The following is a 26,962-nucleotide window of genomic DNA, read 5'->3' on the forward strand; positions in this document are numbered from 1 at the left end:
GAGAAAAACAAATCAAATGAATTGAAAAATATTTTTCTAAAATCCAAAAAATGTCCCAAACTGAAATTTCAGTACAAAAATTTATGAAATTTAGACCAAAAGGATTCACAATAAATGACATTTAAAGAAACTTTGGAAGACAATGATCACAAAAGAACTGAAGTTGACAGTACTAAATTCAGAGAGTTAATTAAGACTGTCCTCAAAAATCTCAAAGCCTGGGTTTAATTATTACCACAAACAAAACCTAGTCTAGCTTCAAACTGAAGGAGCATCAGCTGAACTAGATAAATGTACAAGACTCATTAGAGGACACGCTTTAAATTATAAAAGGAATAAGAATGTTCTGGGACAACAAAACACTCTTAGAAGAAGCAGTAGCACAACTTCTCTTGAATGGCACAACTTATCTTCATGAAAAAGAAATTAGGGCAAACAAGAATGGCAGAAACCTCAGAATGTAACATAGCAACCAGGGCAGAGCAAAACCATAGCAGGGCGTGTCATACGCCAGAATCAAAACCAGTATCTCTATGTGCGCTTCACCCACCCAGGAGAAACACTAAAGTAACTAGAGCCAGACACACAAAATACAAGTTTGGGCCTTTAAACAGTGAGAGTGTGCCGCACAAAAGAAAAACCTCCCTTGAGACGCCACAGCTAGCCGAGGCTGCAGTCCTGCGCATTAATCCAGGGGAGGGGATGAAAGCTTCTGTACTTAGTTTCTCCCGAAACCTTCCGCCACGTGGGTCCACCTGACAGTGTGTCCCCCTGAGAGCTGCCTAGCCCTGGTCTTGGGTGCCACACCCCCACAAACACAACTGCAGAGCAGAATCTGAGGGTGGTCCCAACATCACTGAGGCCTCCTGAGCCTGCCTGACCTGAAAGTGACTGTATGACCATGGAGCAGTTAGTATGCCATTACCCTTTCAACTCCTTACCGTGGAAGGTTAGTAACACAGCTTGAAACATACCTTTAAGCTACAAACGCCTACCCACATTCCCAAGTCTCCTCAGGTACGAGCTTGCCCAGTGCCCTGATCGAGACAAGCAGTGTGTAAGCTCACCGTGCAGAAGCTCCGCTCTGCAATTTAGATACGTTTAAATAGAATCAGGCTCACCTGTATTCAACATACTATTTGAAAAATTAATATAAATGACTTTCTACTTAACAAACTTAAATCATTCTTGTTTCTTAATACAAAGACAAGCACATAAGGATTTGTTTTCCTCAATGATGGGATTGTTTCCTTCCATCCACTGGGTACTGTTTAATGCTCTCCTCTTCCTGGACTCCATTGAGTGGGCTCCTGGGGACAGGCAGGGCAGAGCCCCAGTTCCCAGAGAGACACTGAGTCCGTGTGTGTGAGGCTGCAAGAGGGAACGGACTTACACAAATGGAAGCCTTTTTCATATTTCATTTTTGTCTTTAAAACGGTTATAATTTGCAAAGTGAATCTTCAAAGGAAACAATTCTACAAGTGTTTCTATCTTCTTTTATGAGTTTATTACTATCTATGAACTAAATACAATACCTATCAACTGAATTCTTGGTTCCTTAAAATGTATAGTTAGAGATATCTATACTTATGGTTGTAAATTATCACTCTGAAAGTATTAATCATTCAGTGTGTCAGACTGTTTGCAATCCCATGGACTGTGGCCTGCCAGATTCCTCTGTCCATGAAATTCTCCAAGCAAGAATACTGGAGTAGGTAGCCATGCCCTTCTCCAGGGGATCTTTCTGACCCAGGGATCAAGCCCAGGTCTCCTGCATTGCAGGCAGATTCTTTACCATTTGAGCTACCAGGGAAGCATACAATGGTAGAGATGATCTTTTTGTCATTTTTGTCAAAACAGACCAAAAAAGCCATTGACATTAATTCAAAATAGCCCGCTGCACCCTCTCAGAAAATAAAACAACACTCAAGTATTTCATATAATTACAAATTTTATACTATTTCAGCCACGAATTCACCTGCAAATACAGGAGACATGGGTTCAACTCCTTGTCCAGACAGATTCTACAGGCTGTGGGGCAACTAAGCCTGCATGCCACAAGTACCAAGCTTGTGCTCTAAAGCCAGCGTGCCGCGACTACTAAAGCCCGCACACCCAGGAACCCACGGCGCTCAGCAACAAGAGAAGCCACCGCAGTGGGAATGTGCACCACGACGAAGAAAGCAGCCCTCACTCGTCGCATCTAGAGAAGAGACCATATGGAGCAACCAAGGCCCAGCAGAGCCAAAAATAAATACATTTTTAAAAATAAAAAGTTTATACCATACCAATTAAATTCTCCTCTAGTACATTTACTGAGCACTTATTATACACAAGATATTACTCAGTAAACCAAATGATACAAAGAAGAATAGGATTAACACAATAAGAAGCTTAGTCTATTAGGAGAGGGAAAGCATAAAAATAACATACATTGTTATGTTAATTATAGTAATGCTTAATAATTATAATAATGTTTATTGTTATGTTTATGTTTCATGCACTAATTAAATGAACACTTTATAAATTATTTTCCCTTAAATTATCTCACTTGATTCTTGTAACTGCCCTGAGAGGAAAGTAGGGCACACAGAATCATCTGCATTTTAGAGGTGAAGCCTGTGGTCTGCTTGGAAGATGAGTGAAAAGCAGGGCAGGAACCAGGGTGCAGATGCCTGCACCGGCGCCTGGATGTGGCCAAGCACATGACGACAACCAAGAGAGCCAGCATTTCCTCATGCTTCTTAGGTGCCAGACACCCTCCACTCATGAACGCCTTCAACCTCAAAGGAGACCCCCTGAAGTACAGAAAAGTGCAATAAGAGTACATAGCTAGCAAGTGGGAGGCCAACATCTGAGTAGAGGCAGTCTGTCTGGACAACCATTATTCTTACTGGCATTTGTGTGTCTTCTCTGAAGAAATGTTTATTCATATTCCTTGTCTACTTTAACCTCATTCTTTTGCATATGGATATCTGATTTTCCCAGCCACCATTTGCTGAAAAGACTATCCTTTCCACATGAATGGCTTTGGCACCTGTGTCAGCATTCCATTGACCATATGTGTAAGGGTTTATCTTGGGTATTCTGTTCAACTCACTGTCTATATGTCTACCTTTATGTCACTATCATATTACTGATTATTATAGCTTTGCAGTAATTTTGAAATGAAGAAATGTGAGTCTTCTAGCTTTAGTCTTTTTTTCAGGATTATTTTGGCTATTCAGGGTCTCCTGAGATACCAAAAGAATTTTTTAAAACTTTTATTTATTTAAATAGTTGTGGTGTGTGGGTTTAGTTGCTCTACAGCAGGTGGGATCTTCCCACATCAGGGACGGAACATGAGTATCTTGCACTGGTAGGTGGATTCTTTACCACTGAGCCACCAGGAAAGCCCCATATGAATTTTAAGATGAGGTTTTCTGTATAACAAACAAAAATAGAAAAACTACCCCCTAAATTCAAATCCTTTGATAAAGATTGTATTGATTCTGTGGATAGCTTTGGGTGGTACTGACATCTTAATATTATTAGTTGTCCAATCCATGAACATTTTTAGGTGCACATATGTTTATAATTGTTCTCTCTTCTTGATGTACTGAAACGTTTATCAACATAAATGCCTTTCCTTATCTCTTATAATCTGAGTTAAAGTGGACACTGTCTCACAATCATCTGATTACTATCGGCATGGAATATCTTACTCCATCCCTTTACTTTCCATCTCTTTGCGTTCTTACACCTAAGGTCAATCTCTGGTAGACAGTATACAGATGGATCCTTTGTGAGAGGGAAACTCAGTCCTCCAATCTCTACCTTTTAATAGCTGAGTTTCAATCAGTTACATTTAATGTGATTAATGATAAAGGCAGATTTGCTTTTGGCATTTATAAATTGGTTTCCTAGTGTTTTTTAACTCTTTTTATGTATGTGGTTTTTATTCTTTTTAGGTATGTGTCTTTTGGTTGTTGTTCTTTATTTAGTTCCTTCATTACTGCTCTTTAAATATTTAGCTGATTTTTGGGGAGTGTATCATTTAAATTCTCTTCTTTCCTATTCTGTATTTTTAAATTTTCTTAGTAGTTACTTTGGAAATTATAATTAGCATCCTCAAAGATGTAACAGCCTGGTTTGAATAATCTCAAAGTAGTTTCAATATCATATAAACACTCTGCTCCTGCACATCTCCATCTCTTCCCCTTTATATGGTTATTGACACAGATAACAACTTTATGTATTATATATCCATTAGATGTTCACAGAGATTTATAACCATTGGTGTATATAGGAAAAAGTGAGAAATTACAAATATCTAAAATACAATAATACCAGCTTTTATAGTTTACCTATGTAGTTACCTTTACTGGTGTTCATTTTTTTCTTATGGATTCAAGAGGCTGTTTAGTATCCTTTCATATTAGCCTGAAGAAGTCACTTTAGCATCTGTTACAGGACAGTTTAAAGACATCGATTTGCAGAGTCTGACTAATAATTCCAATGTGTGTGCTTCCTCTAGGATGGTTTCTGTCAAATTCTTATTTCCTGTGAAAGAGAAATACTTTTCCTGTTCCTTTGTATGTTTTTTCTTTAGAACTGGGTATTGTGAATATTATGTTGTGGTAATTCTAGAAATCTAATTTCCCCACTCCTCGGGAACAATTTTTGTTTGCTGAGAGCTGGAGCTATCCTTCTGTGACTCTTCCAAAGCTGTTCTGCAAACTGTGTATTCTTACTGTATGTGAGAAACTAAACTTTCTCTTCATTTGTCTCTGATGACAGCCACAGACCTAACCAAAGGATTCTTCAAAAGTCTGACTCCCAAGAGTGGGGGAAGGGAGAGTTTTGTCTCTTAAATCCCCCAATATCTGGAAAGCAACTTCAGCCCATAGTGGAGTGAAACAATGGCTGACCTCTCTGTCATGCCCACAGTAATCAAAAGCAGCAACCAGCAATCAAAACTCGCAACCCTCATTGCTGGAGGACAAAATCCTCATTGCCCACCGTGGCACCAGCAAGCTGCATGAGGAATGCTTTAGCGCCTGACAGATTCCTGCCACAAGGCTGGAGGTGGCCGATGGCAGCCACAGCAGCGTGAACATTGAATTCAACCAAGATTTACTGAAATTTACCATTGTCTTCATCAAGTTCTCCCCGAACACTGCAAGTGTCCTATTAGATCCAAAGTTCCAAACAGTTGCCTGAGACATTTTTGAAAGTTCAGTTGTTGTTTTGGTGGAGGGACATGTTCCTGGAACTTCCTGTTCTGCCATCTTCCTTGACTTGGTTCCAAAAATAGCTCATACTTACTAAGAACTTACTTTGTGCCAAGTACTATGCTGAACAGTCTCCACCCTCATATCTTCCCACTGTGAGAGTGTATTAGGAGGCTTCCCATCTTACAAGTGAGGGATCAGAGACAAAGCAACAAGTCTAATCAAAGAGACGCAAAATAGTGGATCTGGGCCACAAGGCAGTTTAGCATCAGATTTGTTCTCCTAACCACTACACTTTGCACAAAGAACTTCAGTAGAGCTAGAAAATACCTTAAAAATCATCAGGTTTGGGTCACTCATTTTGTAAATAAGAAAACAAAAGTTCAATAAAGTTAGTGAATTGTCCAAAGGTCACACAAAGAGTCTATAAATCCAAAGTGATGATTATCACTTAGTCTACTAATTCCCAGCCCTTCTCTACCATATATCCTCACTTCTCTGAGCACCAAGGCATTTGGAATTTGCAGCAAAATCTCTGCCTCAGTAGAAGTATCTTCAGAAACAATGGCAGAGTCCAGAATTCACATTCTTCAGACATATGGCCTATCTTCCAAAACCAGGTTAATCTCCAGTATCTCCAGAAAGCCTACCATCATGAGTCCAGTAAATGCAGTCTCCATTCTGTCTGTACTACCTACATGGAATTCACTGCCTTACATTACAATTATTTATGTAGTCATGTATTTAAAAGTCTTTGAAAGAGAAAAGAAATTGTGTTTTCTCTTTATCTGTCACATGGATATATAAATAAAATTAGGTCTAAAACAAATATGTGCTTAGTGAGTGATAAATGAAAGCTTTTTGCCCAGAAACACAGATTAAATCTACTTAAAATATGACAGCCATTGCATCACGTCTATGCTAAGATATCCCTGATGGCTCCATATACAGAATAGAATCCTTAGTGTGATATTTGAGCCCATTCGTCTCTGTAGCGTAGTGGTTATCACATCCGCCTGACACATGAAAGGTCCCTGGTTCAAAACTGGATGGGAACAGACTTTTAGGAAGTCCCTGGTGGCTCAGATGGTAGAGTCTGCCCGCAATGCAGGAGGCCTGAGTTCAATGCCTGGGTCCAGAAGATCCCCTGGAGAAGGAAACCATAACCCACTCCAGTATTCTTGCCTGGAAAATCCCGTGGACGGAAAAGCCTGGCAGGCTAATTGCAAAGAGCTGGACACGACTGAGCGACTACACATTCACTTTCAACTTCTAAAAACGGCCTGCAGAGCCTTCAGGGATGAAATTTTAATTTATATATGTCTCAGCATATAATACTACGTCTTGTATGTACTAAGTGACAGTGGCTTAAACTATAGTGAACATGATCTAAGATAAATGTGAAAAGCAGAAAAATGATTCAAAATATCTAACAGTGGCTCCAGAGAGCTTTGAAATCTTTTTCCCAGGAGATTTTCAAGATAAAAAAGAGACAGTCATCTGCCTCAAGCAACTGTCACCCCATCTGGAGACAGAAGCTGGACTCTACCAGTCCTTCCCAGTCCTACAGTTCTATGATAATCCACTTAAAATTGCATACTATCTGTCAGGGAAGAAAAGAAAGTAGATGTGTACCTGTGGCTGGATATGAAAACTCGGGGGAGGACATCACTTTAGATTAGAGGAAGAAAGTAGTTCAAGAAAGAAAAAATCTGAATACAAACATCAGATCCTTATCAATAATATTCTGGTATATACTGTTTACATAATTTTCAGCCAAAAAGAAAAAAATAATTTCCCATTTGAAATTTTATTTTTATTCTTTTAGTAATATTTAATACTTAAATCTTAATAAACAGGTTAAATAGTAATTTATGGACTAGCATATATATTTATATTATATTTAATACAATGCAAGTATTAAAACTATATAAAGACTATGAAGACTACTGTGAAGAAAGCTGAGTGCCAAAGAATTGATGCTTTTGAACTGTGGTGTTGGAGAAGACTCTTGAGAGTCCCTTGGACTGCAAGGAGATCCAAGAAGTTCATTCTAAAGGAGATGAGTCCTGGGTGTTCTTTGGAAGGAATGATGCTAAAGCTGAAACTCCAGTACTTTGGCCACCTCATACGAAGAGTTGACTCATTGGAAAAGACTCTGATGCTGGGAGGGATTGGAGGCAGGAGAAGGGGATGACAGAGGATGAGATGGCTGGATGGTATCACTGACTCGATTGATGTGAGTTTGGGTGAACTCAGGGAGTTGGTGATGGACAGGGAGGCCTGGCGTGCTCCAATTCATAGGGTCGCAAAGAGTCGGACATGACTGAGCGACTGAACTGAACTGAAATGAACTGTGGGCTTATTTTACTAAGTATAATGTCCTCAGGGTCCATCCATGTCACAAAGGGCAGAAAAAATTTTCTTTTTCTCATGGCTGAGTAATATTTCACTGTGTATATATAAGTCACATCTTCTTTATTTATTCATTTATTCATGGATACTCAAGTTGTTTCCATATCTTGGTACTGCAAATAATGCTGCAATACACATGGGAGTACAGGTACCTTTTTGGTATCTGGTTTTCATTTCAAAGACTATAGAGTCATACATTAAATGTTTATTGAAATATTAAGTAAAAATATGTAATACGACATGGTTAAAATAACTGCAACAGTTAAAAAAAAGATACAAATGAGTAAATACTACATGAAAATGAAAAAAATCTAAATAGTTTATTATAATAGTGGGATTTAATTAGGTGCCTTTCTAAATATTTATGAGAATCACTCTTCTTTATTGTATCACAGATACCAAATTAAACAGAGTGGTAGAGTAACCAATTTTAAAGCTAGTGTAAAAGTCAAAACAGCAAAGTTGGGACACAGGTCAAGATGTGAGAAAGTAATTCTGTTTGGAAGCTCCCTGTGAAAATTACAAAAGAAATATATTTGAATTGAGAAGCACTTTTATTTGATATGCAGCCACACAGGTATACTTGACAGGCCCTAATCGGGCAGCCTGGAGCCACCTCAAATAGGATCTGAATGCATGAACAGTTCAAGCCTCCAAGTGCGAAGGTTTTATGAAACACCTGTTCTGAGCCAGGCACGCTGCATGTTTCACCTGGATGAGCTGTTAGGCCCGCTCTCCAAAGGAGGTGCTGTTGACATCACAAATACAGGTGAAGAAACCAATGTGGAAACAGGTTAACATACCAAGATCACAAAGCCAGGAACAGAAAAACTAGGTGTGAACTAACGTTATCTTACGTGGATAAGACCTAGAAAGGACATCCCCAGAAACAAAGGAATCGTCAGTTTCATTTTACAAAACAGTCCAAAGGGGTTGTTTCAGGTGAAATGCTTACTTTTTCTGAAGAAAACCCACATAGATACTAACTCTTCAAGTAGTAAAATGTGGGATCTGTTGTAGACTTAAGAATAGATAGATTTCCCCAAGGTATGCATAAAGGGGACAGGAGAACAGGAAGAAAAACAGTTGTTCTGATTACGAAAACCATAAACAGTCATTACAGACAACTTGGGAAAATCAGAAAAGTACAAAAAAGAAAGAATAATTAACAAGCAGACAGGCATTTGAATATGCTGGTATATCTCTGTAATTCTGGTGGAATATGTAAAAGCAATTACACTGGGCTTCTTGAACATCTGTCCCTAAACAAACCCAGAGTTTTGGCAAAATGATTATGTAATCTGAACCCCTTGTTTGAAACTGGAAGGCTTTTCATGGAAGAGAAAATTCTAAGCGAACTACTAGATGCAAGAAAAGCTGCAAGTGTCGATGAGAAAAACAGTAAGTGTGGATGCTTGACCCCTGAAGACACAGAAATGGAACTGTGAGTGGCTACCTGAAGACGTCTAGGAAAGACGCTGGCGCCAAGAATCTGAACACCAGTGGACAGGTTGTCCCCTTGGCTTACCAGGACGAGATGTGGAGAAACAGATTTGGAAATGCCAGCTGAGACTGTAACAGAGCGACAGTTCCTAACAAGAGAGTGGAACAGATGTCAAGTTTCACAGACATGTGTACGTCAGAATCCCAGGAAGAGTGTGAATACAGGAGAAATTGGGAAATGCTCTTTAATGCAGCCAACAACAACAACCACTTTTGATAAGATCGTCTGCAACTTTCTCAGGTGTGGCACATCAACATAACATAAGCAAGGAAATTTTATCATTCTGAGAGTTATATCTGCTTATTTTCCCCAAAGAGAATAAGCATTTCACTTCAAACAAGTAGCATCATATTACATGTTAGTCTTCAGAAGCTGGTTACATAAAACAAAATCAGGAACCACAGTTTCTGCTGGTGCTTGGTAAAGTCAACCTGATCTGAAGGAGAAAACTTGGATTTGGGTCCCAGATGGAAGACTCCAGTATTCTTGCCTGGAGAATCCCATGGGCAGGGCAGCCTGGGAGGCTACAGTCTTTAGGGTTGCAAGAGTCGGACACAACTTAGTGCTATCTTTCTTTTCTGGAAGATATAAGATACAACCATACAGCTTTTGCTATGAAGATTTCTTTCCTAATTTACTTCTTCATAAATGAGTAAGGTCCCACAAACACAGCACTATGTACTGCTGCCACCCAGCCTCGCCTTGAAACCCACTGCAAACAAGCCCAGGGCTGTGTCTGTGTCACCCACACTTGACCCCTGTCTGCTCAGTAGCCACACAGAGAAGAGGAAATCTCACCAGCAGTCAGATCACCCCTGCCTGACCACGGCTGTCTTCATGCCACTAGACACTTTATGGATGGGGAAGCAGACACACCAGACAACAGGTGGTGGCTCATGGCGGTCCCAGAGCTCAGGAAAGAGCATGGGCTCAGGTCAACTGGGCTGCTCAAAGAAACTGCTTCCAACAAAATACGTACAGCCACGCTGGTTAGACAGTCAAGTCTAGGCAGAGTAAAACCGATTTTTAAAAAAGAATATGCAGTTTTAGTCAGATGACACACTAGAATACAGGCACAGGCAGTTAAATGCAACATGTTTTTCAGAACAGAACTGTTATTATTCCAAAAACCTGTGTAATTTTAAAATGTCCACTCTTCCTGCAGGTGACTTTTTTCACCTCTGTGTCCAAAACTGCTTTTATTTTTCCTTTTATATTATACAGTAATCACTTCAAGGAATGCTCCAGAGTAACTAGCGCCAGACTAGAGAAAGAAACAAGAGCAAACATTCCTCGGAGCCTAAAACAAACCACGTCACCAGCAACCACAAAGGATATTAAAATCTACAGATAAGGTCACATGCTGCACAAGATACACCAGTGCATATTTCACTGGCTTGTTACAAGGTTAATGTGGAATTCAAGCCTTCCTTGGGTTTAAAAACAGGAGAGCTTGTATTTACCTGGAACTGGGTTTGTAAAGACGACAATAATCCCCATGTTCTGAAAGTAACCATAATTTGCTCATTATCTATTAGTATCTTCTGGAATAAAGACATTATGGGGCTTTTTCTCTTTGGGAGTATATAATTTGTGTTCAGCTGGAGCTATATAAAGGTTCAAAACAAAATTTTTACATTTGCATAATATGAATATTTGTATCAAACTCAAAAAGCTCCATTTTTTAAGAATATTAAAAATGTACCATCATAGCAACAGAAGCATCAGCATATAAAGCAGGCTTCTTTAAACCATTTACAGAATTCGAAAATCTGGTGTACATCTAAAAAGACCTTAGGTGTCTCAAGGACCACACCAAAGGCTCATATCCTCAAATAAGTAGACCTGTACACAACGCTGGCCGACGAACTAAACTAAGAGTCTGAAAGACAGTTAGGTAGTGTGGGCTTCAGGCTACATGGGAAGTGTTCAGCCAATGCATCTTTTGTCCACCATCGCTTACAAATTGACAATGATGCAATTAACATGCTTTAAAAATGAGAAACATACACATCAAACATTGTACAACCAGTTTCTGAGCTGCCTCCAACTTAGGAAATAACCAAACACACGCACAGACAGTATTTAGACAGCACTCCTCAGCATTTCCCCTGTGCCGTCTTCCGGCAACAACCCTTCTGGGCCAGTTCAGAACAGAGCAGTCTGGCCTGCACAGGTATCCTCTCAGAGAAGGCATACAGACCTGTCAGTGCTCAGGATGGCTTCTCCACGTATTAAGACATGCCAGCCTCCAGATAACAGATTCTCTCTTCCCTTCTCTCTCTCCCCACTCCCATGCACTTAACGCCCTTAACGTCTGAGCTTGGCCTCAAATTTTTCTTAGAGAAATAATGTTATAAATGTGGGATAAGGCAGCTCAAGTTCCACTGTCAGTAAAATGTTAGAATGCATTAAAGTGAAAGAGACTTTTTGGAGCTGGCCTGGGAATGAAGCCATTCTTCTACTACTGTTCTTTGGGCAAATGCAGTCCAAGTTCTAAGAAAGGAACCCTTGGGAGACAACCCATTCATACTTTAGGGTGTGTACTTTGGGTCCAGATACTAACAGGTAGCAAGGTTGGGGACAAGCAAACACTCTGATTTAAACTTAACAAGTTTTATTCCTACCACTATAGTAACCTGTGATTTCTAGTCCTAAATACTCACCTACAGGTTTCAATTACAACACGTAGTGTAGGCATTATCTGTTTATGTCGAATCAGAAGACTTCATTCATCAATTAATGTGAAGGCTAGATATGTTATGTAACATACTGGTGCTCCAGAAAACAAAAGCCAGGAATTTTTCAGCCCAAATATCTAGGTCCCAGATGACAGTTCTGGTTTGGGAGGCTGCTCATCTGCAGTCAGAGTGTGAGACTGTACCTAGTTTTTCCCCGGGACGGGAACCAGTGGGACAGAGCGGTGCAGGCAGGCTGAGAATCCACGTGGGACAGGCATCACACAGGATGAAGCCAACTCAGAGACACACCCCTGTGCAGCCCCCTGGGAACCCACCTGCGGCCAGCCTGCCTCCAGACCACAGCATGGCTCTCCGTCTAAGGTCACAAGGCCCACGGTTTGTTTTCATTACTGGTCCGTCTGGCCTAGCAGAGACTAAAAGCAATGCCCAGCTAACAACAGATGATGTAGCAGGAGGGAGCGTGGCCTTCAGGGAACTTCAGGACGTGGGCATCTGTGTACAAGAAACTCAAGGACACGCGTAGGGCATCTCTATTTGTCTAAGACTGGTGATTCCAGTCCTCTATTCGGTCCTCTTAATAACCCTGCCATTAAATTCCTGGTACTAAAAAAAAAAAAAAAAAAAATAACCCTGCCAAGGTGGAGAGGGTGCTGTTCTTATTTGATAGGTTAAGAACGGTGCCAAGGACTGCCCTGGTGGTCCAGTGGTTAGAAGGCCGCCTGCCAATGCAGGGAACATGGGTTCGATCCCTGGTCCAGCAACATTCTGCATGCTGCAGGACAACTGAGCCTGCACTCTAGGGCTTGGAGATGCAACTACTGGGCCCACACATCACAGCTAGTAGCCCACAGCCACAGCTACTGAAGTCTGAGCGCCTAGAGCCCATGCTCCAAAATAAGAGAAGCCATCACAATGAGAAGCCCACACTCAGCAACGAAGAGTACAGCCCCTGCTCGCTGCAACTAGAGGAAGCCAGCGTGCAGCAATGAAAACAAACCAATTACCAGACCACATCATTACAGGTGAGCGAGCACCTGTCTCCCAGGACCTTCCAGAGGACGTACCCCATGAGATCTTAGGGACTGGATGACAGCTCCTATTTTTCCACCTCATGTGGAATGCAGTAAGTGCTGGGCACACAGCAGGCGTCACCAGATATATGTTGGAATGAATGTTTCTCGGTTTCTTCAGCAAGTCCTTCCTATCCCAGGATGGTTATTTCACCTAATGGATTACTATAGATGAATTCATTTTCTAGTTTTGTTCCTTAAGAAATACATATAATGTCTTTGAAATCTGTGCTTTAGGACAATAAAATGATCCCACGAAAAGTGGGAGAAAGTCAAAGCAAAGCACAGAGAAAAGATAATAAAAAGGGAACTGTTTATACCATTCATTTACCTACAAGTTCTCTAGATTAACTCATGACCGTCTAAAGTTTCTAGACCAAGGACTGGAAGACAGGAACTTGATATTTCTAAGTAATCAAAATTATGGGATGCATGCATTTGATATTTAACCTAGACAATATACATTTCAATACAAAGAACTGTTAAGATAGTCAAATACACAGGATGGAGTATTTCCTCTTGCTTCTTAAAATAATTTTAATCAGTCCTTTTATCATTTTTGTTAAAACAGGTAGAATTATGTAAAAAGTTGACGTTTTAGGCTATGTTCTTCTACTCTTTTGGAGAAGGCGATGGCACCCCACTCCAGTACTCTTGCCTGGAAAATCCCATGGATGGAGGAGCCTGGTAGGCTGCAGTCCATGGGGTCACGAAGAGTCGGACACGGCTGAGTGACTTCACTTTCACTTTTCACTTTTATGCATTGGAGAAGGAAATAGCAACCCACTCCAGTGTTCTTGCCTGGAGAATCCCAGGGACGGGGGAGCCTGGTGGGCTGCGTCTATGGGGTCGCACAGAGTCGGACACGACTGAAGCGACTTAGCAGCAGCAGCGGCAGCTTCTACTCTTTGTGTTAATGTACATAGCAGATCTAAGCTATATTTGATTATCAATTTTATATAATCTGTATACTTCATGTGTCATGCATCAGTACTGTATCATATTCATTACTGGATTTTAATTTAAGGCAAAAGCCACTTTTTCCTGTCTTCTCATTAATAATAGAAAAATTATAGGAAGATCACCAAACATTTGGAAACTAAATAACATACTTCTAAAAAGTCCACGAGTTACACAGGAAGTCTTAAAGGAGACTGAAAAATATGCTCCACTGAACAAAAATGAAAATACTACACAACAAAACAGGTAAGATGCAGCTAAAGCAGCGCTGAGAGGGAATCTCACAGCATCCCTGTGGCTCAGCGCTAAAGAATCTGCCTGTGATGCAGGAGCCACAGGAGATGCAAGTTCAATCCCTGGGTCAGGAAGATCCCCTAGAGTAGGAAATGGCAACCCATTCCAGTATTCTTGCTTGGAAAATTCCCAGGCTACAGTCCATGCGGCCATGAAGAGTCAGACACGACTGAGCAAATGAGCCACAGACATAAGAAAAGTTTTAAATCAATAATCTAAACACTCTCCTCAGTGACTTACAAAAAGAAAATGAAAATAAACCCAAGCAAGGAGAAGAACAGAAATCACTGATGTTGAAATTTTTAAAAAAGAGAAAACCAATATAACAGAGAACTGGTTCATGGACAAAATCTACCAACCAGTATCAGAAATGGAGCAAGGGATCTCACACAACTCTGCAGACAAAGGAAAGGAAGGAAATACTACACACAGCTCTACACACATAAACGTGACGTATTCAATGAGACGAACCAATTCCTTGAGAGAACACACACCACCACAACTCACACAACACAAAATATTTGACTAGACTTAAGAGTCAGTACGAAAATTAAAAATGTAATTTTAGAACCCCCCGAAATATCTCTCTAAATCTGGGCAATTTCACTGGAGAATTCTACCAAACATATGAAGACACATTAACATTTGTAACTATACTACACGATCTCTTTCAGAAAAGAGAAGTGGGAACATTTGTCTATCATTTCAGGAAGCTAGAATCACCCCGATACTAAAAACAAAACAAAGACAGCACACACACAAAAGAAATCTACAGGCCAGTGTGATTTATAAATGTAGCTCTAAAAATTCTTCACAAAATAACAGTAAACAGAATTCAGCAACATGTAACAAAAAATTCATACACACACACAAACACATCCTATGAGCAAGTAGAGGTTAGTGCAGGGATGCAAAGCTGGTTTAATACTCGAAAATCAAGCATTATAATTTACTACATTAAATGCTAAGAAAAAAATCATACAATCATATACATCAATAAAGAAAAACTGTTTGGTAAGATTCAACACTCATTCATGATTTTTAAAAAGTCAGAAAAGTAGAAATAAAGGGAAACTCCCTCACCTTGATAAAGAGCATCCACAACAGACGCACAGGTACCCTTACACTTAATGGGGAAAGTCTACGAGTTTTCCCTCAAGATCAGGAACACGTGCTCTCACTGCTCTTCTTCAACACAGGATGACTGGCTGTGGCCAGAGCGGGGAAAAGGTGCACAGACCAGAAAGGGAGACGCAAACTGTCCTACCTGCAGATGACATGCTGCCTACATATAAATTCCCAAGGATTTTACAGAAAAATTCTAGGACTGATAAATGAGTTCACTTATCAATGCAGGACACAAAATCAACACACAGAAATTAACTGTGTTCATATGTACTAGCAATGAACACCAAAATTAAAAATACTCTTTACAACTGCTTTTATTTATTTATTTTTTTTACAACTGCTTTTAAAAAGAGGAATATTTCACTGTAAATCTAACAAAACATGTATATAAGACTTACATGCTGAAACTACAAGATTCTGGATGGGGAGGGAGATGGGAAGAAGGAGAGGGAGGGGACATATGTACACTTATGGCTGATTCCTGTTGATGTTTGACAGAAAACAACAAAATTCTGTAAAGCAAATATTCTTCAGTTAAAAAATAAATACATTTTTAAAAATGAGGAAAGAAATCAAAGAAGTATTAAACAAATGCAGAGAAATACTATGTTCACTGATTAAAAGACTACATAAAGGAATGATGTCAATTCTCAAACTCATAAACGTGTTTGACATAATTCCTATTGAAATCTCAGCAAGGTTTAAACAAAAATTATTCTAAAATTTATGTGGAAAGGCAATGTTTGTCTAGAACAGTTGAAACAGTTTTGAAAAAGAAGAATGTGGGGGTAAAAACTGATCTACCTAATTCCAAGACATTAAAGAGCTTCTACAATTAAGAGTGTATGGTACTGGCAGAGGGACACACATGTAACTCAACAAACAGAACAAAGAATCCAGCAATAAAACCACACACGTATGTTCAACTTATTTTGGACAAAGGGGCAAAAATAATTTAGAGAAAGATAGGCTTTCAGCAAACGGTTCTAAAGGAACCAGGTATCCACAGGCACAAACAAAGGACCTCCAAACAAGTGTCACACCTTATATAAAAAATGATTCCAAGCACATTGTGGAACTAACTATAAAACAACACAGGAGAAAATATTTGGATACTAGGGCTAAGCACAAAGTTCTTAAACTTGACAAGAAACACATAACTCAGAAAAGGGAAAACTGTTAAGTTGGACTTCGTTGATTTGAGAAAAATGTTGTTCTGTGAAAAGACTCTTAAGAAGGCTGAAAAGATAAACTAGAAACTGAGATTAGAACTTGAAGTCCTAGAATACATTTATGAAGCTTCAAGTCTTAACAGTAAATAGAAAACATTCCAATTGGAACATGGGTAAAAGATACAAACACACATTTCACCAAGAGGACACACAGATGGCAAACAAGCACATCGAAAGATATTTAATGTCATCTGTGAAAGGCATTTAAACCACACTGGCAATCACTACACACGTGGCTAAAATAAAAAGTGAAAACAAGATACACTCACTGGTGAGCATGTGGAGAACCAGGATCATGCCCACACTGCTGGTGGGAATGTACAGTGGCATAGCCAGTCTGAAAAAGTTTGCAGTTTGTTAAAAAACCGAACATGTAACTATTTATAAGATCCCATAACTACACTCTGGTATAGTGTATTTACCCAAGAGAGACGAAAGCATATGTTTACACAAAAACTGGTATATCAATGTCCACAGCAGCTTTATTCACAAAACCCTCAACAGGATAAACTACTACATTGCTCCTCACAAGGGAAGACTACCCAGCAGTGAAAAGGAAAGAGCTACTGACACAGGTGACAAGCTAGACACACCTCCAGAGAATCATCCCGAGTGAGAAAAGCCTACTTCAACACATTATGTACCATACAATTCCATTTAGGAAATGCTGCTGATATACCAAATAGCAACAACAGGAAACAGATAAACGATTGTCAGTGATTAAGGCGGTTGTTGTTCAGTCACTCAATTGTGTCCTACTTTTTGTGACCCACCCGTGGACTGCAGCACGCCAGGCTTCCCTGTCCTTTAGCATCTCCCCGAGCTTGATTAAACTCATGTCCATTGAGTAGGTGATGCCGTCCAACCATCTCGTCCTCTGTCATCCCCTTCTCCTGCCTTCAATCTTTCCCAGCATCAGGATGTTTTCCAATGAATCAGCTCTTCACATCAGGTGGCCAAAGTACTTCAGCTTCAGCATCAGTCCTTTCAATGAATATTCAGTGTTGATTACCTTTAGAAAATTACCTTTGTAGGCAAAGTAATGTCTCTGCTTTTTAATATGTGGTTAAGGAGTAGGGTGGGGTAAAAGGAAAGTAGGTGTGGCCCCTAAAGAAACAGGAGTGCTCCTGGAGCAGCAAGATGGGAGAGAGACCTGGCCCCGGAGCAGGCTGTGAAGTCCTTCTTCACCTACCTGCCACCCTTTGTGGTATCTCATCCCACTGCACCCCAGGGAAACAGTAGGTATTCATGAAGTAGTTATTAGGTGTATTAATGAGTAATGGAAATTAATTCTGATGAAACAAAAGTAACACTTAACATTTAAATTAACACTTAACATTTAAATTAACACTGTTTAAAGTAAGTACTACGAACCTCTCTTTGTACTGAATTCTTCGCATGAATGACCTCATTTAGTCTCACAATAGCCCTGGAAGTCAGAAACTGGCACTGCCCCTTTCTGACAAGAGGGGCGTCTGCTCCAGCCGGCACTACTAAGAGGCCCAAGAACATATGTTCTCAGAAGGTCCAGCCCTCCTATCCTCCCTTCCTCTGACCTGGAAAAGAGACCGCACACTTGTCCAAGGTTAAATCCCTCATTCTGGCTCTCTCCAACCTTCTCTCGTAACTCTGCCTCATCTCCGTCTTCAATCCCTTCCTATCCAAAGTTTTCTTGCCACCAGGTGAAAAATGTCCATGGTTTTCCCAGTTAAAGGAAAGAAAAAAGCCCTTTACTGCCATTTCTGTTAGCCACCATCCATTTCTAAGGCCTCTTCTTAGCCAAGCTCCTTGAAAGAATCACTGTTTGCTCAACCTTTAGTAGTACTGGCATCCACTGCAACACCCCTAGTCACCACAACCCCTAAGGAAAGGGGCACTTCCTCGTCTTATTTCTTCTGTTGACCACTGTCTTTCCCAAGGCTACTGGATGGCCATCACCCACTGTGGCCCGTCTGAAGGTCATTCCTTCCTCTCCCCTCTCTTTTCCCACAAGTGTCACCCCACAGGATGGCTACCCCATGGGCTCCTCAGCTCTGGCTCCAACCTGCTGACCTGCTTCTCCACGTGTATTTGACTCTAACGACCGACTAGACCACGTTGGATTTCAAATGAAAATCTGTCAAAAATGGAACGGGAAGCTTTCCCTGGCCTCAGTATTATTTATCTTGCCTAAACGTCCCACTAACATGCAACTGTCAATGTCAGAATCCGGGAATGGTCTCAGACCTGTCCCTCTTCCTCCTCCAAACTGTCCTGATGGAGTCCTGTCACTTTAAATACCAGCCCCAAGCCGTCCCTCCCAACAGCCTCAGCCCAGCCCGAGCTCATCCGTCAAGCTGCTGCCAAAGCTGCTCACTGCCAGCATGGGCTTTCTCACCCATCACGGGCCCACGCTCCATCCCACCCAAGGTTCTGGATTCCTCTCTTCCCCCGTGCAGCTCCATCAGTTTTTGCCTTGCATATGTTGCTGGTCAGTTATTAAGCACATACAGTTTAAGAACTGCTATGTCCTCTTAGAGAACTGATCTCTTTATAATTATGTGATGCTCCTGTCTATATCTGATCATCGTCCTCATGCTGGAATCAGCTCTGGCTGGAATTAACATGGCTACTGCAGCTTCCTTTTGAATCTTGTTAGCTCTTTGCATCCATTTACATTTTTGAACATTCAGATATAACTGACATTATATTATGTCAGTTTCAGGTGTGCAACATGATATTTACAGACAATGCAAAATCATCACCACAGTAATCTAGTTGACATCCATCACCATACACAGTTACAAGATTTTTTTTTCTTATGACAAGAACTTTAGGAGCTACTCGTGCAGCAATTTTCAAATGTGCGTATGGTGTTATTAACTATAGCCATCCTGGGTACATTACATCTCCAGGATTCATTAACTGCATAACTACAAGTTTGTACATTTTCACCCTTTCTGCCACCTTCTCCCATTCTCATCTCTTGTCTCTGGTAACCACCAATCTGCTCTCTCTATAAGCTTGTTTTGTTGCTGTTCTTTTTAAATTCGACATATAAGTGAAGTCAAATGGTACTTATCTTTCTTTTCCTGACTTAAATTTAGCACAGTGCATTATATTCACAAATGGCTAGACTGCCTTCATTTTTAATGCCTGAATATTATTCCCTTGTGTGTGGAACACACACACCACATTTTCTTTACCCATTCATCCATCGATGGACACTTACGTTGCTTCCCTGTCTTAACTACTATAAATCATGCTTCAGTGAACACTGGGGTGCATATACCTTTCCAAATTAGCGTTTTCGTTTTCTTTGGGAGTAGGATTGCTGGACCATGTGGTAGTTCTATTTTTAATTTTTTGCAGACCTTCCATGCTGTTTCCATAGAGATCAGTCACTCTATGACTGATCTGTCCCTTTTGCGACCCCATGGACTATAGTCCACTAGGCTCCTCTGTCCATGGGATCTCCCCGGTAAGAATACTGGAGTGCGTTGCCATTTCCTTCTCCAGGGGATCTTCCTGACCTGGGTGTCAAACCGCATTTCCTGTAAGTCTCCGGCACTGGCAGGCGGGTTCTCTACCACTGAGTCAGCTGGGAAGGCCCTCTCATCCTCTGTACCTTTTATCTTCTGCCACTGTCCCACAGTTCTTGGATACTATGTTCCCTTTTCATTACTCTTTTTCTCTCCCTCTACACTTCAGTTTTGAAAGTTCTACTGACCATTCTTCCAGCTCGTGGATTCTTTCCCTGGGCATGTTCAGTCTGCTGATGAGCCCACCAAAGGCACACTTCACGTCACCGTGCCTTTGATTTCTATCATTTTCTTTTGCTTCTTTCTTAGGGCTTCTCTCCCTCTGCTTGCACTACCCATCTGTTCTTGCCTGGTTGTCCACTTTTTCCTTTACAGCCCCCCAGGATACTAACACAACTGTTTTCCGTTCCTAATCTGAGTGATTCCAACATCTCTGCCACATCTATGTCCAGTCCTAATGCTTGATCTGTTCTTCAAATTATGATTTTTGCCTTTTAGAATGTGTTGCAACTTACTGTTGAAAGCCAGATATGATGTCCTGGGTCCAAGGAACTGAGGTGTGCAGGCCCTTAGCATGAGGCTTTACGTCTGCCTCATGAGGATTCACACTGTCTTTGCTGCGTGCGTAGCTGTAGTCGTCATAGCCAAAAACTTTCTCTGTGGTCACTGTTTTGTCTGCCCTTTGTGTCTGCCTTTCCCAAGAGGCTTCTTAAAGGAGGTCTGAGACGTGTGGCCCTTTCAGTTTTACTCCCGTGACAGTACAAGGAGACCTGGTGTGGAGGTGAGGCAGGACCTGAGGGGTGAAGCAAATGTCCTAGAGCCTACGATCAGGTCTCAGGGCTTCCTGAGCCTAAGCCTCTGGACTATGACCCCCTCAGGTGAGACAGGAAGATGGAGGAATCTGGCATGGGCTCTCTTCCCTCCCCACCAGGTCTGTTGGGCTCTAACAGTCGTGTTCAGTCCTGTCTTTTTGAGACCCCACGGACTGTAGCCCACCAGGCTCCTCTGTCCATGGCATTCTCCAGGCAAGAATAATGGAGTGGGTTTCCATTTCCTCCTCCAGGGGATCCAACCCATGTCTCCTGCATCTCCTGTGTCTCCTGTACTGCAGGCGGATTCTTTAGGGCTGAGCCAAGAGGCTCTGATAAGACCTGGTTAGATAGTTCCCCGAGGCCAGGACCTGTTAAGAAGTAAAGAGTGCCCTGGTGTCTTTCAAAATGGTTCCTGTTCCCTCTCCAAGCCAGGTGCCTGGGGGGAATTTTCTCTGATCTTTTCTGTGAGAATCTGGTAGGGCTCTGAGAAGTAGTCTCACAAAACTGTACCCTCACCCCCAAGGTGGGGCCCCTGGGATTTTTAACTCTCTGGCTTGTCCGCACTGAGCCCCAGTAGTTCTTCCACTACTGTTAAGGCCCTTCCGGCTTCCCTGATGGCTCAGTCGCTAAAGACTGAGCAGTGCAGTGCAGGGGACCTGGGTTTGATCCCTAGGTCAGGAAGATCCCCTGGAGAAGGAAATGGCAAACCACTCCAGTATCCTTGCCTGGAAAATCTCAAGGACAGAGGAGCCTGGTGGGGTGCCATCCATGAAATTGCCAAGAGTTGGGCATGACTGAGCGACCAACACTTGCACTTTCAAAGCCCTTCCACCCCAGTTCTGGTCCCAGTGAAGCCTCTACAAGTTGCTACATCTGCTCGCCCATCTCTCTCTATTGTGGGGCAGGGATGCGCCCTAGGACTTCAATTCTCTGTCGGACCTAAAGGAGCTGCTGATTTTGTTTCTTTGGCTTTTTTCTTGTTGTGAAAATAGAAGTGCCTTCCAAGTTCCTTGTATGTCAGACCAGAAACGAAATCAGAACTCCTGTTCTGATGGCTTCATTTGGGCCTTTAACTCTTCCTATTGCTCTCCTTGGGCCCTCCTTGTTTGCACCATTCCCGCGGCAGGCTCTGGGAAGCTTACCACCCACCAGCTCTTTTTTTCCCACATCTGATTACTGTCCAGTCTACAAAACATCCACGTGGGAACCTGGGTCTTTCTTTCTGTTCACACTCTGCTCTGAGATGACAGTTGGCTGGGCTTAGGTATTCTACCCAAAAGAAGACCATGGGCTCCCTGTGGCCAAAACCTGTTTCTCAGATGTTTGGATATTCTCTTAGTACTGAGCAAAGCAGCAGCAAGGCAGCAGGGCTCTCTGCTCCTCACTAATAAAAAACTCAAAACTTATTGATATTTACTCAATTAAACACTCAAATTTCTTCCATTTATATAAACTAAGTCTGAGGAAAAAGTGATCTAGCTCTAACCCAACGGGCCAGACCAGAATTAAATAAAATAGGGGCAGCAAGGGACACAGAGGCTGTAAGGTCACCAGGGCAGGATGGGAATCCACCCCGGGGCATCACCACCACACCCCTCATTTCACTTCAGGCGGGGCTGCCTCAGAGAGGGAACAGATTTGCAGCAGCAGCTGATCAGCCCACCCCCCCACCTTATCCTTTCCCCAGGTTAGGAGGGCTCAGAGTTTAACCCAGGGGAACGACTCTAAGTACTGTACCCCTATGGTACCTGGGGTGGCTGCGCTGCTGGATCCTTCTGGATGCCCTTCACATTTAATGGGAAAAATAATCCTTCTTAATGCACACTCTGCAACGTGTCTACTGCACTCAGCCATGTGTGGACCACCTGGAGTCATACTGAGTGGACTGAATCACATCTTCTATTAGTCCAGGTAGAGGGTGTGGCCTTGCAAACCTCACTCACAAATCCCAACAGCAGCCTGCTGATCTGGGCCCTCAGGACGACTCAGTGGGCAGAGTCCAGTCGGGCTGAGCCAACCAGCAGGGCCCCGTGAGTCTGCTCCTTTAGAGAAGTTCTTTCTTGAACAAAACTTTGAAAAGAGGGAGAAACATGAAGCCTATTTTTCACCTATGTTTTTTACACAGTAGAATTGCGGTATTCAGCTGCCAACACTAAGCTGAGAACCATAAAGAGATCTTAAGCAGTTCCTGTGTGCTGGGGTTTTCAGGCTGTCTCCTATTCCAGTAAGTGGAACACTGGGATTCTGCACAGGGTCATGTGACGGCCAGGCAGCACACAGCTGCCCTCTGGCACCGTATGTAAATGAACTCAGTCACCCTCTGGGTTTTCCCCTTTCCCGTCCCTGTTCTTTGCGGAGGACTCAGAACCATAGGGACGAACTAGCAGAAGTTTGCTCTGTGCTTTAACAGCAGGCAAAAAGCCAAACGACAAATACAATGACTGGATTCAGTTTTACAAGCAAACACTGGAACTGAATTCACCCTGTCCGGGAATAATGCCTGCCATCAGAACGAGCAGGAAATCCAATTCAAACAGGGCGTGTCACCTTAATTCACAGCAGGGCCTTGACACCTTGACTGACAGCCTTTGGAAATAAGAGCTTCCAGGTGTTAAAGGCCCATACAAGAGATGCCGTTTCACTCAGATGATCTAGAAATACTGTGCAGGACCTCTGAATGCCCACAGCCAGGCCCTGGAGCGGCTGGGAGCTCTGCTCCACCCCCTCTGGATACCGATTATCAGTCTTGGAAGGCAGTAAAGTTATCTAGTTCTGCCAACCCCTTCCACTCCGCAACCCTCTCTGACACTGTATCAGCCCGCTCTTGTCCCCTGGGTCACCTGAATAACTTCACAGGGGTCTCAGAGCTGGAGGGAGGGAAGACCTCCACACCCCCAGAAACACACCGGGGGTTTTACATGCCCGTCTCCCTTGCCTCTGGCTGGAGGGACAAATTGGAGTGCTGGGCCAGTGGTTTCAGGAGGGAGGGGTCAGGAGAGACAGGAACTTGCCCTGCTGCCACAGCACGGCTGGCCCTGACCTAAATGACAGTGACTCCAGGAGCCAGACACGTGAAACACAAGGGGCCAAGCGCCCCTCACAGAGATTTCCATTTGGGCATACGGGAGCGGAGTGTAGAGGGGTTAACATGAAGTAAAGTACAGGCTTCCCTGACTTCAAGGTTTAGATGAGGAGTAAGAAGGGGGGAAATGTTTCTTAACCCCACAAGGACATTATTTTAATGAATTCAAGAGGTGCTATTACTATTGGAAGAAAAACTGAGAGGCTTCTTTAGGATATACAGCAAGGAGCAATAAAGAGCAAAGAGTGGCAAAGCTGGGTGCAATCTGCTGTACACTGGGGGTCCTGCTGGGAAAGACTGAGGGCAGGAGAAAGGATGAGATGGCCAGACAGCATCACCAACTCACAGGACATGAGTCTGAGCAAGCTCTGGGAGATGGTGAAGGACAGGGAAGCCTGGCGTGCTACAGTCCATGGGGTCATAAAGAGTCAGACATGACAGGTTCAGGAGTGAGCGGAAGGTCAAGGACAACAGCGCTGAACTGACAACCCTGAGGCTGGTGGCTCAACTAAGGGGAGAAACAGCTCAAGTGTCACAGCCACAGCTCCAAGTCTCTGTGTCACATAGTAGGGGTCTCCCCTAAAGCACAGTCATCAAAGCTCCAGACTCCCAAGCCAGATTTTCAGGCCACGAAGTTACCATTTGAGGTCACAATCCCACCAAAGTCCATCTGTGTGCAATGCCTCCACCTTACTGATTCGGTCAGGGTCAGTGAAACAGGAGTTCAATAAAGCACCAGGAAGCTCATAAAATAGAACTTAGGCGAAAATACACCAAACTAGTAGCCAGGTTCAACTTGTGAAAGAAAAAATTGCCTTAAAACTTAAAAAAATTCCTTATCTTAAATGTTGCTTTTAAAACAATGTGGCAGAAACATTATTAGATTACTGTAGATTTCACAAATAATACATAATAAAGAGCTTTCCCAGAAACAGAATATTACTACCTGGAAGAAGAAGAAGAAGAAAAAAAAAAAAAAAAACTATCCAAAAACAAAGATATCCAGAAAATAAAATATTTTTTAGGATTAAAAAATAATAATATAAACTTGGATTTTAAAACCATGTTTTAAAATTCTACAAATAATTTCTACCTACAATGGTCTTTTCAAAAAAGGAAAACAATAGAATATGGTGCACACAACACAGTGATTTGTGATTTCTGACATGAACACACCTGTAGCCCAGTCAGTCCTGCAAACTTGGAGAGGAGACCAGTCAGGCCAAGGCTACTCTGGAAGCCGGCAACCTCTGAGCCAGGCCTCTGAGCTCACAGGCCCTTGCCTTTCCACGCTGGCTCTGACCAAGCCTTCATCAGCTTTTTCTGCCACTGACAACCAAACAGGGAAAATAAATGAATTTTACAATGGTTATTTTCCTCACAAGTTTGGAGAAAGAGATAATGCGAGGGAACGTGTGTGGGTACATGCAGTGATGTGTCACAGTGCCGCACAGCCAGTCAAAGCCACATGCTTACTGAAGCAACGAGCAGGTGGGACAGCATGATCCTCTCAGGGCTAAAATCATTTCTCTACTGCTCACACACTTCTAAGATCTAGCAGCATCCTTCATTAATGTGAAACGCTACCCTAAAACTAACTGAAATGCATCTATAAAACCCACCTGAAATGCTTTCAAATACAAAATGGATCTACTCTCTATTAGGACAACAAAAACATCTAGGTATTTCTTCTAAAATCCTCCTCGCCATTTCCATATTTCCTTCATTTATACCAACATACATTCCATAATACCCAAGACAGAAATTTCTGGCTTTAATCATTTGCTCTTGAGGAGAAAGTAGTAAGGAAAGGAAGATAGTTACTACTATTTATTCATCAAAGCAACTTAATCAAACATCCACAGTAAAAGTGAATGAGGTCACCCTCAACATGCACCTGGGGCCCTCTGCTGGGTCCCACCCACTCTGCCTCTGACCTGACGCCCACTCTGAAGAGACTCTCTGCTGGGGGAGGACTGGGATCCAAGAGGCAATCTCAAATGCTACCCATACCCTTTTCTCTGAAAGAGCAAAGTCTGGGAAAGGCCATGACCACAGTAATATGAAAGTCGCAGAGCACATCAGGAAAAGGTCCCTACAAAACTCTTGAGAGCCTCAGCCAGTTGCTTTAAATTTTCTCAAGGTCATTTCAACAGACTACCAAAAGCTCAGGAAAACTTGACATCCCTTGCTCTCCATGTGCTCCATACTACAGCAAGTCTAAGACAAAGATGGGGCTCCTTTCTGAAGCCAGGTAACCAGAACTCCTTCTAGGTGCCGACCTGCCCTGCACATGGCTCTGCCAGCCTCAAGAGTGGTGGACATGCAGCGAATGATCTCATCTCCCTGACTTCAGTCTCCCCATCTGAAAATTTCAGACAGTTATGCTTCTCTTATATTTGTGTTAAGGATGAAAAGAAGTAACATCCATGAAACATTATATCCAGTGAGCTTCTTCTCCAAAGAACAAGAACGTTCATGCCATCAGCTGCGTGTTGTCTTGCGTGGTCACAAGGCAGACCAGGAGAGGCAGGAATCACCCCGGGGACTGAGAGGAGAAAATTCAGGGACAAAGATTCTGAAGTCAAACTCTAAAATGAACAAACCACTCTTCAGTTTGCTTGATACAAGCACAAAACTCAACAATTTAAGTTTTGTTTCATTCATATCAAACAAACACTCAGAATGTGTGCCAGTTTCAAACTTACGGTTAACAAAGGGGAAGCGGGGGAGGGATAAATTAGGAGACTGGGATTGACACAAACACACTACTATATGTCAAAGACATAACTAACAAGGACCTACTGTGTAGCACAGGGAACTCTACTCAGTACTCCGTAATGACCTACACGGGAAAAGAATCTAAAAAAAGACTAGATATATATATACATCAGTTCAGTTCAGTTCAGTCACTCAGTCGTGTCTGACTCTTTGCGACCCCGTGAATCGCAGCACGCTAGGCCTCCCTGTCCATTACCAACTCCCGGAGTTCACTCAGACTCACGTCCATCGAGTCAGTGATGCCATCC

General features: G+C 42.3%; 1 protein-coding gene across 11 annotated transcripts in view; it reads right to left on the minus strand.

Annotated features, from left to right (window-relative positions):
* Nucleotides 1-26,962, minus strand: part of SPIDR (scaffold protein involved in DNA repair) — a 277,621-nt gene that overhangs the window by 106,047 nt on the left and 144,612 nt on the right. Inside the window, exon 1 of one of the 11 annotated variants that reach the window (XM_070802515.1) lies at nt 22,600-24,882. The exons of the other annotated variants lie outside the window; for them this stretch is intronic. The gene's annotated coding sequence lies outside the window, so the exon portion shown is untranslated. Of the gene's footprint in view, nt 1-22,599; nt 24,883-26,962 lie in introns of those variants that run through there. 11 annotated transcript variants of the gene reach the window in all.

Source organism: Bos indicus, chromosome 14, assembly GCF_029378745.1.
Source record: "Bos indicus isolate NIAB-ARS_2022 breed Sahiwal x Tharparkar chromosome 14, NIAB-ARS_B.indTharparkar_mat_pri_1.0, whole genome shotgun sequence".
Classification (NCBI taxonomy): domain Eukaryota; kingdom Metazoa; phylum Chordata; class Mammalia; order Artiodactyla; family Bovidae; genus Bos; species Bos indicus.